General features: G+C 42.9%; 1 protein-coding gene across 1 annotated transcript in view; it reads right to left on the bottom strand.

Annotated features, from left to right (window-relative positions):
* The window catches only part of blo (bloated), a 110,125-nt gene that overhangs the window by 70,254 nt on the left and 24,163 nt on the right, over positions 1 to 15,708 (bottom strand). The gene's annotated exons all lie outside the window — the stretch shown is intronic.

Genomic DNA, 15,708 nt, shown 5'->3' with positions numbered 1-15,708 from the left:
GAAGTTGAGACGCGCGGAGGTTTCGCGAGCGTAGATTTCGCCTTATGATTGTGAATCGTAGTAACGTTTTGCAGCTGGCATAATCTGCAATCTGTCGCAGGGTGGCGGAGATCAAAGAGCTCCGGGCAACATTGTAATTTGCAGACTGCATTCGCGGGAAAATCTGCCGTCACTTTCCGAGGAACATTCGCCGGCGTTCAATCGACCGCGAAAGACGTCGATGAGCCATTACAGATGTATCCGGATACACGTTATAATAATACGTTTCGCGTCGCGAGGTCTCTCCCGTACACCCGATAATCAGCTGACGATGCGAGAAGAAGGTGGCTTCTGTGTTTCAATATGTACGATAAAAAAAAAAAAAAAAAAGACATTTATGTCGAGGCTAACGAAAAAATCTGCGCAAGCGGAACAGTCCGCATTCCGGCCGTCGGCGAATATTTCTCAAGGGCCGTTTTTTTCCCCCCGCGCGTCGTTCGTCGAGCACGGAAATTTCCAGAATGCCAATCGTCAGATGCAATCGCGAGATGCACGTGTCTGCTGCGGTGTCGGAAACAGGCCGTAGCGGGCCGCGAGCGGGCGCCTTTCTAGTTTCTATCGCGCTGCGATACGCGAATTCGTGCAAGGCTGGTGGACGATTTTTCTAGCACGCTCCGCGAGCCCGCCTGAGTCGTGCGCGGGTACCGCCAATCGGCCTCGAATTTTCGATGATTATCGATCTGTATGCATCAAGCAACGGTCGAACACCGCACCGTTCCTGTCTGAGTAAACGAGGTAACAACCGATCTGGCACGAACGGCTCGACCTGTATTTTATATATCGCATAAATATTAAGTGAAACGTACTGTTTCATGCCGATTGGCTCGTTCCTTTTCGCTAGACTCGAAAGTGAGCGATTCCTTGACCAAGATCGTCAATCTCACGAGACGAATCTATTAGGCGGCTTTGTTTGGATAAGATATTAGTAGTAGATTGCAATGTGTGTTTTTAAAATCGTGATTTACTTTGAGAAAAGAACATTAAAGACAATATTTTCTGGATAGAAAAAATTCATTAAAGATCTAATTTTATAAATTTTAAATTTTATTTTGCAGATTTATATCGTAAATTCACAAAATGTTGTTGCTCAAGAGCTTGAAAAAAGATTTGTTCAATCCCACTGATCCGCCGCGCAGATGGCTCGATCGAAAAGAATCGACACCTAATGTCATTTATTACAGTACGTTCTCGCGCACGGGATCTAGCCAGAATCTCCCGGACGTTCGATCGTTTGTCTTTCGCAACCGCACGACTGCCGAGAGCTGTTCGGTATATTGTATTTCCAATACGGCGTACCCAGCAATGGCGCAACAGTATACTTGTCTACTTCGAGTAGTCCTCGTCGGCACTCGGAACTCGCAACTCTCCGCGTCCGCCGTCGTCGACAAGTGCGCGTCGCTCCTGTTGCTGCGGAGCTTTGTTCTCTCCGTGGGAACATCGTGGCGGCGAGATTATTGAAGTGAGTAGCGGTACGCTCGTCGCGGATTATCATACGCACTCAACAAGTATTACCCAAATATCGTATGTCACCTGCGATTGTGCATTTCCCTATTTTTCGTTAATATTGAACATTTGAACGAGCGTATCCTTCCACTATAAATGCAACTGAATGATAAATGAAATGTATAATAATGAAGCATAGAGCCTATCATTGATAATTACGTCAATTCGATTCGTAATACTAGAACAATAATTGTCTTATTTCTACGAGAATTCTATTATATGCATTGCATTTTTTTGTCATTGTAGATTATTTTGCCAATAAAATTAAAAATTTATTATTTACAATGACGTAATTGTTAATAAAATTTTAATTTGAGAATGTAAGAACATATGATTGAATTAATTTTTTAAAATAAAATCTTTTTTCTTCAATTTTTTCAATTTTTTATACTCTAAAAATATTGACAATTTTGAAGAAAACTTCGATGAAATATATCGTATATCTATCTTGATTACGTGACGCGGTATGAATAAAGTGTTAATAAATTTGTTGAGAACGACGTCAACGGGTTCTCACCGCTTGTTGGGCTCGTGGCGCAAATCCGCGATGTAAACGTCGAAGATGATTATGTTCATCGATTTAATACCGCAAGACGTATTGAGCGTGCCGAATAATATATCGTGGCGTGCGATTCCTCTAAAAAACAATAAACGGTACTGTCTGCACCTGCTTGATGGTTGATCCCACGACCTTGCAAAGTGGGTCGCGCAACGGGGAAGGATACGATTATGTCGAGTTAAAACGTGCTCGAGCATAATCCACCACGTGTAACACACTTAACATATACGGAACAAAATGACGACGTGGAGTTTGTACTCGCGTGACCCCGCAGCCTCCGCGCATACCTGTTTCCTGGCGCCACGCGTCGCTAAGGGATAAATTTCAGCCTCTCACCCGCGTCGTTGGTATTTTTTACGACACTTTCACAATGCACAATGCAGCGTATGCGATTCGAAAGGTGAAACGAGAGAACATTTTTTTCGATGAACAGGTCCTTATAAGTCTCACAGGTGTAAGCCATCGTAATTTTAACGCGTTTTGTTCCCACACTCAACATTATTCATATGCATTTAATGGTTGCACTTAACTCTTGCAGCGCTCCGCATTATTTCGCGCAAGAAAGACTTTAGATCGAGCTAGTTATTTTTCTCCTTTTCCTAATGCATGTTAATTTCTTACAGCTATTAATTTAAGACAAAAATGATGGGAACACATAATAAATAGTTATTGAGTATTTAAACTCAGAAATGTTCAACCATAACAAGATTCTATAAATAAGATTCTATAATTCTAACTCTATAATAAAGCTGAAGCTATAACGAAGCTAATACTTCCACTTAAGTATTCTCATGCGTATTTTCCTTTTTGCAAAAGGTAAGAAAAATATGAATTATGATACTATCTTGTCCAATAGTTGAATTGGATACGCGACGCGATATCGTGTCGAAAGCCGTGTTGATGCTAAACAGGTCTTTACGCACAATGTTTCTCGCTGGGCAACGACGTCAGCGATCGGCGTATCGATTATCGAGCATGCACTAGGACGGCGTGTACCGAGATTACGTTGTCAGCTGGTGTAACAAAGTGCGACACGGGACACTGACGCGGGAGTTAATAAACCGCCGTGTAACCTCAAGAAGACGCGGTTCGGAGGGGGATCGATAACGCGTAATCAGAGGTATGCAAAACATCCGGGCAATCTTCGTCAGCGTCGCGACAGCTGGTGGGATAACGAGCTCTCAAGACACATTCCTGAGTTTACCTCGATTTAACTAGGTAAACTAGGCCAACTAGGTATATGCTAAGCAAACTAGGCCAACTAGGTATCTGCTAAGCAAAATAGGCCAACTAGGTACGTGCTAAGCAAACTAGGCCAACTAGATACATGCTTGATAAGTAACACTGAAGAATATTGATTTTGTTAGATAAAATAGATATCACTAGCCATGAAGCTTGTTGAAGTGATATTTTTGATATTTTTTAATTTAAATTTTTGATTAGTAGCAAAAGAGTTAAACTAAGATCCTGCGCTTTAAATATATCCAAATCTCGAAAAGACACATATTATTTAACAAATAGAGAATAATGATACTTTATTTTAAATTATTATTTACTATTTACAAGTAATTAACTTGTGAAAATTAATTATAATTATAAATTTATAAAATAGTGCGAATACTTTGACAGTTAAGACTTTAAGCTATCGTTTAGACGGTGAATTCCTAATCGCGGAAGCGATTAGAAAATTATGTGTCCATATAATAACAATTCGCTTGCACGCGTGTTGTCGACGCGTGCACGTTAAAAAACAAGCAATGATGCAATAAAGTACGACATATCTCATCTACGCGCGCGGTGGTAAACCAGTTCGGGTTCGCTCGACATTATTTACGGCCTGGAAAGCGCTTACTATTATTCGAGGCAATAGATAACGTTAAATACGCTGTTTCGACTTAGAATGTTAATTTATATCGTGTAGACCAACAGGATGTCTGCATTTACGATATAATAAGCCGGGAGAAAATATCATATATTAGGTACTTTCATTGCCGGAATAATCCGAGAATCTACTTTGCATGTCGGCGATGTTTTTCCGTCGAGTGATACTTTAGTGTCTCTTAAATTATGAATTTATTATTTAAAAATCATGAGCATGAGAAGATATATTATTAGAAGGAATTAATAAATCAACTATTTTAAGGCAATTTATTAAACAAAATAAGAAAATTAATTAATTGAAAAAACTCTAAAGATATTAATCAAAATCTTCGAGTCTAGCAATGAATTTTCTTTTCCAGCTTTTGAGCAAAGATGTTTGCCCAGGGCTTTAACGTACAGCTATGCATTTCGCTGGAAGTAGAATATAATAACAGGAAGTGTAATGCAATTATATAATATCCTTTTGTAGATTTAATAACAACTTTCCTGTTAAAAATAAAAGTGACTTGTATCGATCGGAAACTCGACTCCTTAATACATGACAGGTAAAAAAAAAACTTAATATGAGCGTGATTTTATATAATTATAGAAAATATCTCGATATATTACTGATAACCATCTATTAAAAAAATGGTTGCCCGATTTGCTCCGATACGCACGAGCGAGATATGAGTCAGGCGTCGAATGTCCGGATTGGTCTCATGAGAAAGCATTACACGATGCAGATGTGTAAGGAAGTGGCGAGCAAAGCGAGCACTGATCGAGGTATCGACGCGTAATAATGTATACGACTGGTATTGTGCCACCGTTCGCCAGCAGCGTTAACACGGACCACCCGCGTGGGTAATACCACGACGTTGTCGTAACTAAGCTAATAATTACCTAAGCGGCTCTCGACCTTCCTTTAACTGGAGGCGTATTGATGAACCACTTGGAAAGATATGAATAACGCTTCGCCATTCAACATGACGACAGTCTTGTCGCATTTGTATATTAGCTTTCGCTAATAAACGACGTATGCGAAATATAGTGAACATCTTTGGGAAAGTTCGTGAAAAGGAATCAGTTATTTTTTAATATGAGTTACTTACATTTATTTTTAGTCGCATTGTTTCGCATGTTTGAAATTGCACTTTTCTATTTTTAATTTTATTGGAAAAAATCTGACAAATTAATTATTTTTAGAACATAAGAAGATATTAAATTTAAATAATATAATGATATTCAAGAGACACAAATTTTGTGCACACATTTTCGCCAATTTTGGCCGTGAACGCCTGGTGTTATGCGCGTAATGGGTTTTAATGCAGCGATACGTGGATCGAAGAGTGATTTACGTCGTCGCGAGCTGACACGACGAGTATCATAAAATTTATAGTACGCGAGACGCGCTATTACAGTCCAACGTTTAACGAGTCCACGCGCGATCTTATCGCGAGCGAGCGCGGGGTGCGTGTACTCGCGGCGCCGATTATTAAAATCTCACTTTATGTCGGTGATTGCGCAATTATGCAGATTATCGCACGCATTCGTTTTCGACTTTCAGCCCCGGCGGTAGTCGCGGCGGCTGCAGGCGGATCGTTGCATAATTATGCAGATTGCCTCCCTCGTTAATACCAAAAACGTCCGGATGACACCTCCTGCGGATAATCAGCCTCTAGCTCTCGCTAGCGGACTCCGGCCACTGTGACCTCATCATTCCCGATTTAGCTCTCGAAGCGGCAATAGCACACACCTGCGCAATTGATGCAACGATGGGCTTAGAGAACCTTGTCGCACTTGACGCGTCGTCGTGCCGGTTCTAAGCGCGGCTGTTATGTTGTACGGAAAGTGTTACGTGACGTGGCTGTTTTTCGAAGCCGTCGTCCAAGTCGCCACTTTGCTCCTACGTATTTGGTATTGTCACAAGAGAAGATAAAATCTCGTTAACATTGCCGTTTTCTCTACGCCGCTCTCTAATCGCGCATTGAGAGATATCGCAAAGAAATTTCCACAAATCTATGCGTTGTTAATTGAAGATATTATCTTGGCCGTTTTAAGTTCATATTTCATTACATATTACAAAATTGAAAAGCTGAAAGCTTGACGTATTTTCCATTTGTTTAATTTAATCAAATTAAATAAAAAATGAAAATTAACAATTTTTTGACAATAATCTATTACGATATATTAAATAATCATTTTTGACGTCGTGTAATAAAACATGTCAACTCGCGTCAGCATTAATATTCTTAATTCTTTCTGACCTTAAGCATATCTATATCGAGAAATCTTTACAATGCCCTTACATGTCCCTCCGTATCTCATTTACACATTTGCATATGCATATGCGATACTGCGCATATCGCCTAAGGTAGATCGAGAGAGAGGCATCCGTATGCGGATGCGTGATGTCGAGCAATCGGAAAAATCGCATCCTCGCGAAAGTGGGTCCGATCGAGCGAGTCGCGGTTTGAAGGATGACTTTTCGCCGAGCCTCGAGCGAGCCGCTCGGCTCCGAGCGCATCATTAATCGCTCGTTCGCGTAATTAATTACTTCTAACCGGCGCAACGATTGGCACGAAACCGTGCTGCGTGCGCCCCGCCGAGGGAAATCTCCCGTGTAACCTGCTCGCGTCGTTCTTTCGTTCCGCCGACGTGTTCGCGGATCTCTCGCGTTTCACTGACCTCCGGTTTATCTCCCGCGCCTTTTTAATCATTGTGGGAAGATTTTGGACGGCGATACTATAGTCAGGGCTAAATAAAAGAGCGCAGGAAGAAACTTTGGAAAAGATCGGCACGCGGAAAGATTGAAATATATTAACGGGGCATCAGACTACTTCGCACGCGGACTCATTAGCTGCTTTTAGAATTTATACTTATAGTGTTCTCTCCGCAAATGGTCAGGTGTGAAAAGGCTGTCTCGCCGTCGCGCCACTTTCGTTTAATCGCGATTTTATCTATATGTAAATTCCAATGAAGTGCTCACCGCTTTTTGGCACCCGCTATAAGGATATACGCGTTTCATAACGGTACGAGTTTAGTTTAATGCTTGACGGATATCGCGAAATATGTAGCGCGTACACGTAAACGCGTCGGAAAAAGCAGTCGGAGGCGTGCGGACAGCTATCGGCGGTCCTCGTTGAATATGCAAATCACAATCGCGGCCGATCTGGACAACCGGCGAACCTGCTTAAAACGGAGTGAGAAGGCGGAATACAGAAATTGGAAAGTGACGCGGATATTCCCGCGTTCGCCTGCCTACCCCGACGCGTTTATAGACATCTAACTGACGCACGAACGAATCGTCGCAGATCCGTGCGGATACGATTCCGCGTGAGAGAAGAGAGATTGTATATCGCGCCTACGTGTCTCAACACCTACATCGAAACCTACACGATGCGTATGCAGAGTGTCTCACGTCCGCCGCAAGTCTATCTCGTTTATAGACTTTTTTAAAGAGGACACTAGAATCTCACATGATGTTCATTTGTAATTTTTATAATTGATTTTTTATCTTGAACTACAAATTTATTTTTCGAACCTTTATATCTTCTCTTCATTTTTTTAGAGGCCATGTCGAGATACTAACAGTCTTTGGCTTATAAGCAATTGAAAGTAAACGGCTGTTGGTTATTAAATTTTGAAATCATAAAAAGATATAATTAAATTTCTTGAATTTTATGAATGAATTTTATTTCATTGAATGAAACAGAAAGCTAGATCTCGTTTTATTTCGACATCTCTATTAATTAAGTTTATGACGTTTAGAGATAAAATTCGTAACGGGTATGATGTAACGGGTCTGAATGTCATAAACATTTACGAACTATCGTATCAATCGAAAAGGAGCACCAATCGCGCTACCTAGGGATTCGTCGTTGCGGATCGGAGTCGTGGGTCTTGACGAAGTTTATACCGAGGCAAATCGCACATCTCTCAGGGCTATCAACGGTACCCTGGCTTCCCAGCAGGATGTTACACGGGTAGTTTTGTATATACAGGGTGTCGCAAATCTTCCGAATATCCTTTCAACAATAGATTGGATTAATTTGTAATCAATTTTTCTTTAGCGTAAATATCAAGAGAAATCAAATTGTTTATCGCACTTTTCTAATTTTCATTTTTAACTAAGTTTCACATTAAAATATTATTAAAACAAAGTCCATTTGAAATTAATTCAGAAAATGATTTTGCTAGTAATTTGTTTACTTGAAATTTGCGAAAAATGTTTCTTCTTCAAATGTAACTCAGAAATGTTTGATGCTCCAATATACTTTCACCGAGGAAAAGTATATTGCAAATTAGTGAGAGAATCAGTTATTAGAAGGATAATCGTGTTTTAGCACGCTCTGTATAGCAGCGTGGAAGCGGCCGGACTAACGTGGCGGGATATTATGCGATCTCGCGGAAGGTTTCCGTGATGGCACACCGGGCATAGAGCATCGTGGCTAAGAGAGGCAGCCTAAGCCCGAGATATCAATAAATAACCTATCTGGCAATATTATCTCAGCGGTTTTATACCCCACGGAGCGGGGAATGCGATCCAGTTCCTACATGTAGTCCCCCGGCTGCTCCTTTCCTTTAACCCAGGCGCACAACAACCGGCCTGGCCGGAGTGGAGGTGTGAATGATCCGCCTACCATAAAGCAAAGTGCATCTAGCTTCCAAAGCATGTTCTCTCCCGAGGAAAATGTTCTTAGCAAGCCCATTTCCTTCTCGCCCTCCACTATCCGTTTCTCTCTTTCTCTCGCGGAATCGCGACACACAACTGGCGCTGCGATCCTCGATGATTCGCAGGAATTTAGCATCTCATTACGTAGCTCCGATTTTATTCTCTTCATTATCACCTCGGCCGATCGCCCTTCTCAATGCGCGACGCGAGTCATTAAAATGTCTCGATCTAATCTCGCAAGCACATATCGTCGTTCTCTGTTTCCTATTTTGTCTTTTTAATGTGTCATTTTATCGCGGATATTATATGCTTTATTCATAATTTTTTTCACATTTTATTCCTATACATATTTATCCGCCCGTATAACACGAGCGCAATCACGCTCGATCGAGTTGCGGCGCGTGCAGATACATCGGCTATCGGCGAGGCGCGCAAAAAGCGCCAATATCGGCCAACTCAATCCGGTATATCGGGTCGTTGTACAGAGCCGCGAACACACCCGTGCGCCGGGCGAGCTAATAAATTGTAATGGGCCGGTCGCGGCCGGGTGTAAGTACACACGGTGTGTAGAGCAAATGCCATTAGTGTGAACTTTCGATGGAAACGGGATACGGGTTCCCTCGGCGGCGCGCGCGTTACGGGTGGGTGGGTGTGCGTCCGTGTGTAGGTCAGCTCGTGGGTGAAATGTGCACGGTGGCGAAGAGGTGTGGGCCCGCCGCTGCATACCAGGGATCTCCCCCGTCGATAGAGACTGATCCTTTCGACGAGGCGAGCATGTACGTTCACTTCTCCGCGAAATCCGCGCGGTCCCGGCGAATTCGAATGCCGAACGCAGCGTGCGATTGAAATTTCCGCGTCGGAAATATTTGCGATAGGTGTGTAGCGATGTTGCCGCAAGCGTCGGGAAAAAGTTCCATCGCGATTTCTTCATATAATTATCAAATTAAACGAGAGAATTATATATTGATTTTTTAAATAAAAATTTATACAGCACGCTTGTTACGTAATATATTAATGAATAATTTTCTCACCGATATTTAATCTCGCGGTAATAGCTATATATTCCATTATATTGAAAAGAATATTATTACTATACTACCGTAATTGTGTGTGCGTGTGCAATATTGGTTACTTATAACACATTAGTTCCAGACTACGAATAGCAATGTTATTAATCAAGTGGGGATTGCTGATTCAATCGGATTGAATCTTGTATACTTTACGAGCTCAAATAGCTCTATATCGAGAAGGAAATCACTGTTTATGATCTCACGTCTCTCAAACTGTCTATATCAATTTGTAGCAAAAAGACAACTTCGAATTAAAGGTCACTTCTCTCCAGCGGACTGCGTTATTCGCGCATTTATGAACGATATCGCGCTTGAGAAAAAGATCACGCGACTGGGTAACACGTGCAACGGCGACGGTACGTAACTATCGCTGTTACCACACAACCAGATATCGTACGCACAAGCAATTGTCCCGAGCGGCTACCGCGAAACACGACGGTATTAATCGGCGAGCAAGGTAGATAGATAGATACGCAGATAGATATAGATAGATTTATTCTATCCTCGGATAAATGCCCTACGGACAATCAGAGATTACGCGCGAAGTAACATAACTTACAACTCAATACAGCGTTACGTGCGATTCAACGTTCGAACTGAGCGCGATGCGATAGCGCGCGAGTTCCGCGAATGAGCGCGTGACGAAAGTGAGACATTCGAGTGATTCACGATCATCGACGTTACGCAAGTGGACGGCAAAATGTTGGCGCTTGAAAGAAAAGTCCGATACGCCGGCGGAGCTAGAACGCGGACCGTCTAAAAAGCGCAGTCAGGAAGGACCGGGGCTCTCTACGCGGCGGTGGCGGCAGCGCGGCGGCACAAAATAAAGGATACTCTTTTCGTTTTACGGCCATTTATTATTAATTAGCGCGGCATAAGGCAAGCCGCGCCACGGGGATCCGCACCTCTCCTGCCGGGTTACGGTAGAAGTTAATGGGCCTTTTTTTGCGCATGCCCTCCCCGGCCCTCTATCCTTCTCTTCCCGTCCGTCTTCCGTCTCCATTTCGCTACGTCGTTGCGAAAGCACCCTCACCTCCGTGAAGCGAAGCGAAGCGCAGCCGTGAAGCGATGGTGAAGCGAGAGAGCATGTGTCTTTGCACCTGGGCGTGGATCGGATTGGCCACGACACTATCTTTCCCGTTCTTTCCTTCGTCGCCGCGCGCGTGGGTGTTCCGAGATACGATAATGCTCGATCATCTCTCTCTCGCGCGCGCGCACAGCCTCCAGCCGCGAGCGCGTCCAGCTTTACACGCTACTCGATTCGCGCGCGGACACCTGCGACGATCTTGATATGTGCGCAGTTGGGAAATCATGAAACTATGTATCGAGTTCAATATTTTATACAACGAGTATAGCAATACATTTCATATAATTCAATCAAATAATTATATTTGGAATATATTTTTACGAATATGATAAAATGTCGGTTTTTTTTTTTCAATAATTGCCTACAATTTAAGCTAGATTTGTGGAATTAATAAAAGTAGCAAAACTCACAGAAGTGATTCAGTTTATACATTGTATATTATTAATTGTTTTTTATTTTGTACATTTTATATTATATAATTATATTAATATTTCATGTTTTTTGGAAATATGGGCAAGTCTTAAACCGTAAATTTAATAACAGCGATAAAAAAAAACTGGCCTCGGCCAAAAAGACCTCGGCACTTTCACATTGGAAAAATGATACTTAACGCCTTATAATTTCGCATTGCGCAGTTACGCAACGAAGTCCCGGGTCCCACCGTGAGAAAACTGAACCTCCGCCGAGAACGAGCGGACACTCCGTCGGTGCATGCTGCGGTCCGTTTGCTCCTATTCGTGTAACTCGTTCGGTGAGAAGAGAGAAAAAGGAGGTGGAGAAGGAGGATACGGTTTCGATGGCCGGCGAACGAGCGAAAACGCGTCGGTCGTGTTCGTCGTCGAGCGGCGGGAGAGGCAAATGGGTTTCGTCGTGTCCCAGGGCGACGTGGCCCGCGATTAATGACGAAGTGCGAAAGCAGCCCGGTCGGCCGTCGAGATTACACGGAGGCGGAATGACGGAGAAAACGGTACGCGTGAGATTGGGCGAAGGGGATAATGACGTGGCGAATGAGAAGAGCGAGCGCGGTGAGCGAGCGAGCGAATTAGATTCAATAAATAGATTGTCCGGCGAGATAAATGTCCTAATAACGGGCTTAGGCGCGCAAACACGCCCGATCGCGCGTACACACCCGCGAGACGAGACGCGATCATTAGCCTACGGCCGCGATCGCGGCGCAGTGTGTAAATTCGAAACGCCGTCTCGGTTCAATTCACTCTCGCGCGCGCGCCCGCGCACACACGACGCACAAACACCTGTCAGCCCGAGCGCCGGTGTAATGCGTTGTGTAACGACACGCCGACCCACCGTGAGACCGTCACGGACGCGTTTCACGCTCGCCTTCTTTACTATTGTAGCTTCTTTTTAGGGATCGGCAGCTTTCCGATCTGACGACGACACGCTGTGGTCTATTAATCTCTCATCGATGGCGATGGCACTGACACGATCGCGCCGGTACAAGCTATTCAACATCTTCCGCGGCACGTGTATCAATCTACGGCGAGTTACTGGGTTGTCCGGGCCAATTCTTTCGAACAACGCGTCGATTCGTTCCGGACGTGATGAAATTAATAGAGTATCGATCGTACTGAATATAATACTGCGAAGTATATCTCTGTTATTCCGTCGGGAGATTGCGCGATATATTTGATTATAAAGAAATCTTAGATATAAAAACAAATCATTAATATTTTAAAATACATATTATTTATATATTTTAAACTCCTCGATTCTTTCCTTCGATTTTTCTCTCGTTTTGCCGCGTACTGTTTAGACATTATCTTACATTTGATAGATGACTTTCTCTTTCTATGCATGATCATGCGATCACACAGTCATCTATCAAATGTAAGATAGTCGGAAAACAGTAAGATGGTTGGTGCGAAGTCCGTATCAGATTATACATTAGACATTGAGATTGCAAATTAAAGATTAAAATTTAACCGACTAATCCTAATTTTACCATCATTTCGATCGAATTCCCGTTTGATGTGGATCTAAGCGAAAAATGAGAAAAAAGAAGTTCGAACGGAGAAATAGATTCAACTATAATAACAATGCATAAACTATATTCGAGTTATTTTGAACGAACAGTTGAAAACCAATAAATTATCAATTCAATATTTATTAACGAAATACCAAGGATGACTGTTAAAACAAATCGTCATAGCTGCTTATTCTTTCGGCACTTGCAGCAAAGTTAAAAGACCAGTTTTGCGCAGGTATTTCGCGAGCCATCAACTGTCATCAACGAGCGACTCTCACGACTCTTGCGTGGCGAAAATGCTCATTCGCGCGAATCGTTGCGAACGAGCGCCGGAACGCGCGATAACTTTGTCTCCCTTTCTACACAAACACTAGCGGCGGCGACAAACGTGGTGTACCAAGAGTTATTTACAGCGTGTTCGTCTAATTAGATAATGACGTCGATATTTTATATTCGTGCGTTCACCTGACGCCGTTACCCGCGCGCTTGCAAAACACTGCGGCCGCAGCCGCCGCAACTGCTCGACCTTCGCCGCCACGCCGCAAATCGTTACGGCTGTAAACGCGCGCGACTCCCGCGCGGTAAATCGACTCGGACGAGTGCGGCGGCGAGAAACGCGTGTTAATAACACGCGCTCGGGCGCAATCGAGTTGGAGGATCACGGGAAATTGGAGCCGCGAGCGCTCACCGCTGTCTGTCGGGGCGGCTAGCCAGTTCGCTGCACTTTGAACGAATCGCGGTAACCGGAGTATCGAGTTTAATCGATTTCAAAACGAAATCAAAACGCGGAACGAAAAATATGCCATCATTCGTACGCTTGTACTTTATTCATCGCACGTCGTCGAATCCTCGCGGAATTGAATAACTGCCTGTGCAGTCCTGACGAGTTGCGCAATCGAGGAATAACGATCGCTCGGTTGATTTACTGCAAGGAAAAATCTCCTCGGGCCACACGGCGAGCGGGGAATTATCTATCATTCGGGTTAAATGTTACGTCCGGTGAATCTCGCGGCCGCGGCTCCGTGTTTCCCAAGAGAGGAGGCACTGGGCTTTTATGTCGATGATCGCTCGCGGACGCCGTATCATTACTCTTCATACGGGACCCCGGCGACGTCCGACAGCGAAAGCTCCGTTACGGAGTTAACGTCTATCCCGCTTAAATAGCGAGATCGACGAGCCTGTCGTGCCGCGTGCAGACTCGAGCCTAACAATAACATTCGTAACTGTCTATTGTCGTGGTGGTAAATGAATTAGACGCAGCAATTTCGAGACGAATAACGTCACGTAAAAATGGATCAAGTTGCCAGGCAGTTAGTTTGTAACAATTAAATATTAATAATATGAGATGTGCAATTTTTTATTTATTTTTATTTTTAATTAAGTTCTAGCTTTGCGCGAGTCTTAAAAAAATCATATATATTAGTAGTAAACAGACTTTTTCGTCCGACACTAAAGTGTGCTAAATCCGTCCAGTGTATAATCAGATTTTACATAAGATGCTTCATAAAATTTATCAACTAATTATATTTACGTACAAAGATTATACAATGTCAAGGAACGGTAACTATCGCATTTTATACGGGAGATTATGCATATAAATGTCATTATGTGCGCGATATGAGAACGCGCGAGCCAAGTCGGTTCATCATACGTGCCAGAGAGTCTTTCTCTGCAGGATCGAGTCGCGGGAGTGTCGCGTTGTCTTGTCGCGGCTCGCGTGTATCCGCATGACAAATACTCCGAAAAGCGGGCGTGGGCGACGGTAATCCTACCGCGTGCTCGCCCGTTGAGCTAAAGTTGCGCTTTTCAGCGCGATCGTGCTGGTGAGGTCGGCTAAGGTGTACAGTTAGGCGTGACGCAATTGCAACGGCAGTCGACGACGAGTTGGGGCCCAATTATCGGCTAACTTCCGGTTCGCATCGCGTCGAAGATGTCGTCGTCGGATTATCTTCGCGCGCGAAAACTCGGGGAAAATTATTCGACGGCCGATCGCGGAAGCGAGACTATGCACGGTCTCTTTCCGGATAATCCGCGACAATCGCATAAATATGGCGAGAACGGAACAAGAATCGCGTAACGCCCTGTACGATTCTCACGTCACGTGCACTGTGGTCATCCTGATTAACGCTGCATGAGCCTTATCTCTCTTTTCGGAGTAACGGGAATGACACGCCTGAAACGCGATCATTTACGATCGTGCGATCGACTAGATATATTACCGTATAACATTCTATTCGCGCGCATAATATTGAGACTCGGAAAACCCCGGAAATACAGCGCACGATGTTAACTCGAAACGAATAAGTTAGATTTATGACTCATGTATTCACATTTTTTTTCTTCTCCGAAAGGTGTTGGCTTATCTTGTGAAGATGGAAATATATTATTTGATTACCAAGTTTTGAGGAAAAATTTTGAGAACAAATTTTAGCGGTTAAGATAATATAGATATTTAAAATTATTTTTCATATTTGATTTGCTATTTTCAACAAATTTAATTTATATTTTTTAAGATTTTTTATTAATATCAATATAAGTAGTAGTACGAACCGAATTAGTTAGATTTATGACCCATTCAGATTTTTTCTTTTCTGAAGATGTTGATTTATCTCGTAAAATTGAACATAAATACATTATGATATTGTTGAGAAAAATATTTTTACAATTAACAAAATGAAAAATAAAATTGCTTTTTACATTTAGTTTACGGTTTTCTATAGATTTTATTGGTATTTTGTCAATTTAAATCACAAAAATATACTTTTAATCGCTTTTCATAAACATGAAACAATCATTTTCCTCATTTTACGCATAAATAATTCTTTTTTTCTTCGCTAATGGCTATATCTTCTTGTACGAAAACTTGCAGTATACCGCTTTTTTTCCTACCGATACGACTACGATGCATCTACGCGATTCCGTTGACCTTTC

This window comes from Linepithema humile, chromosome 6 (assembly GCF_040581485.1).
Source record: "Linepithema humile isolate Giens D197 chromosome 6, Lhum_UNIL_v1.0, whole genome shotgun sequence".
NCBI classification, from domain to species: Eukaryota; Metazoa; Arthropoda; class Insecta; order Hymenoptera; family Formicidae; genus Linepithema; species Linepithema humile.
Note: the sequence above shows the minus strand (reverse complement) of the source record. Positions and strands in the feature narration are given on the sequence as shown.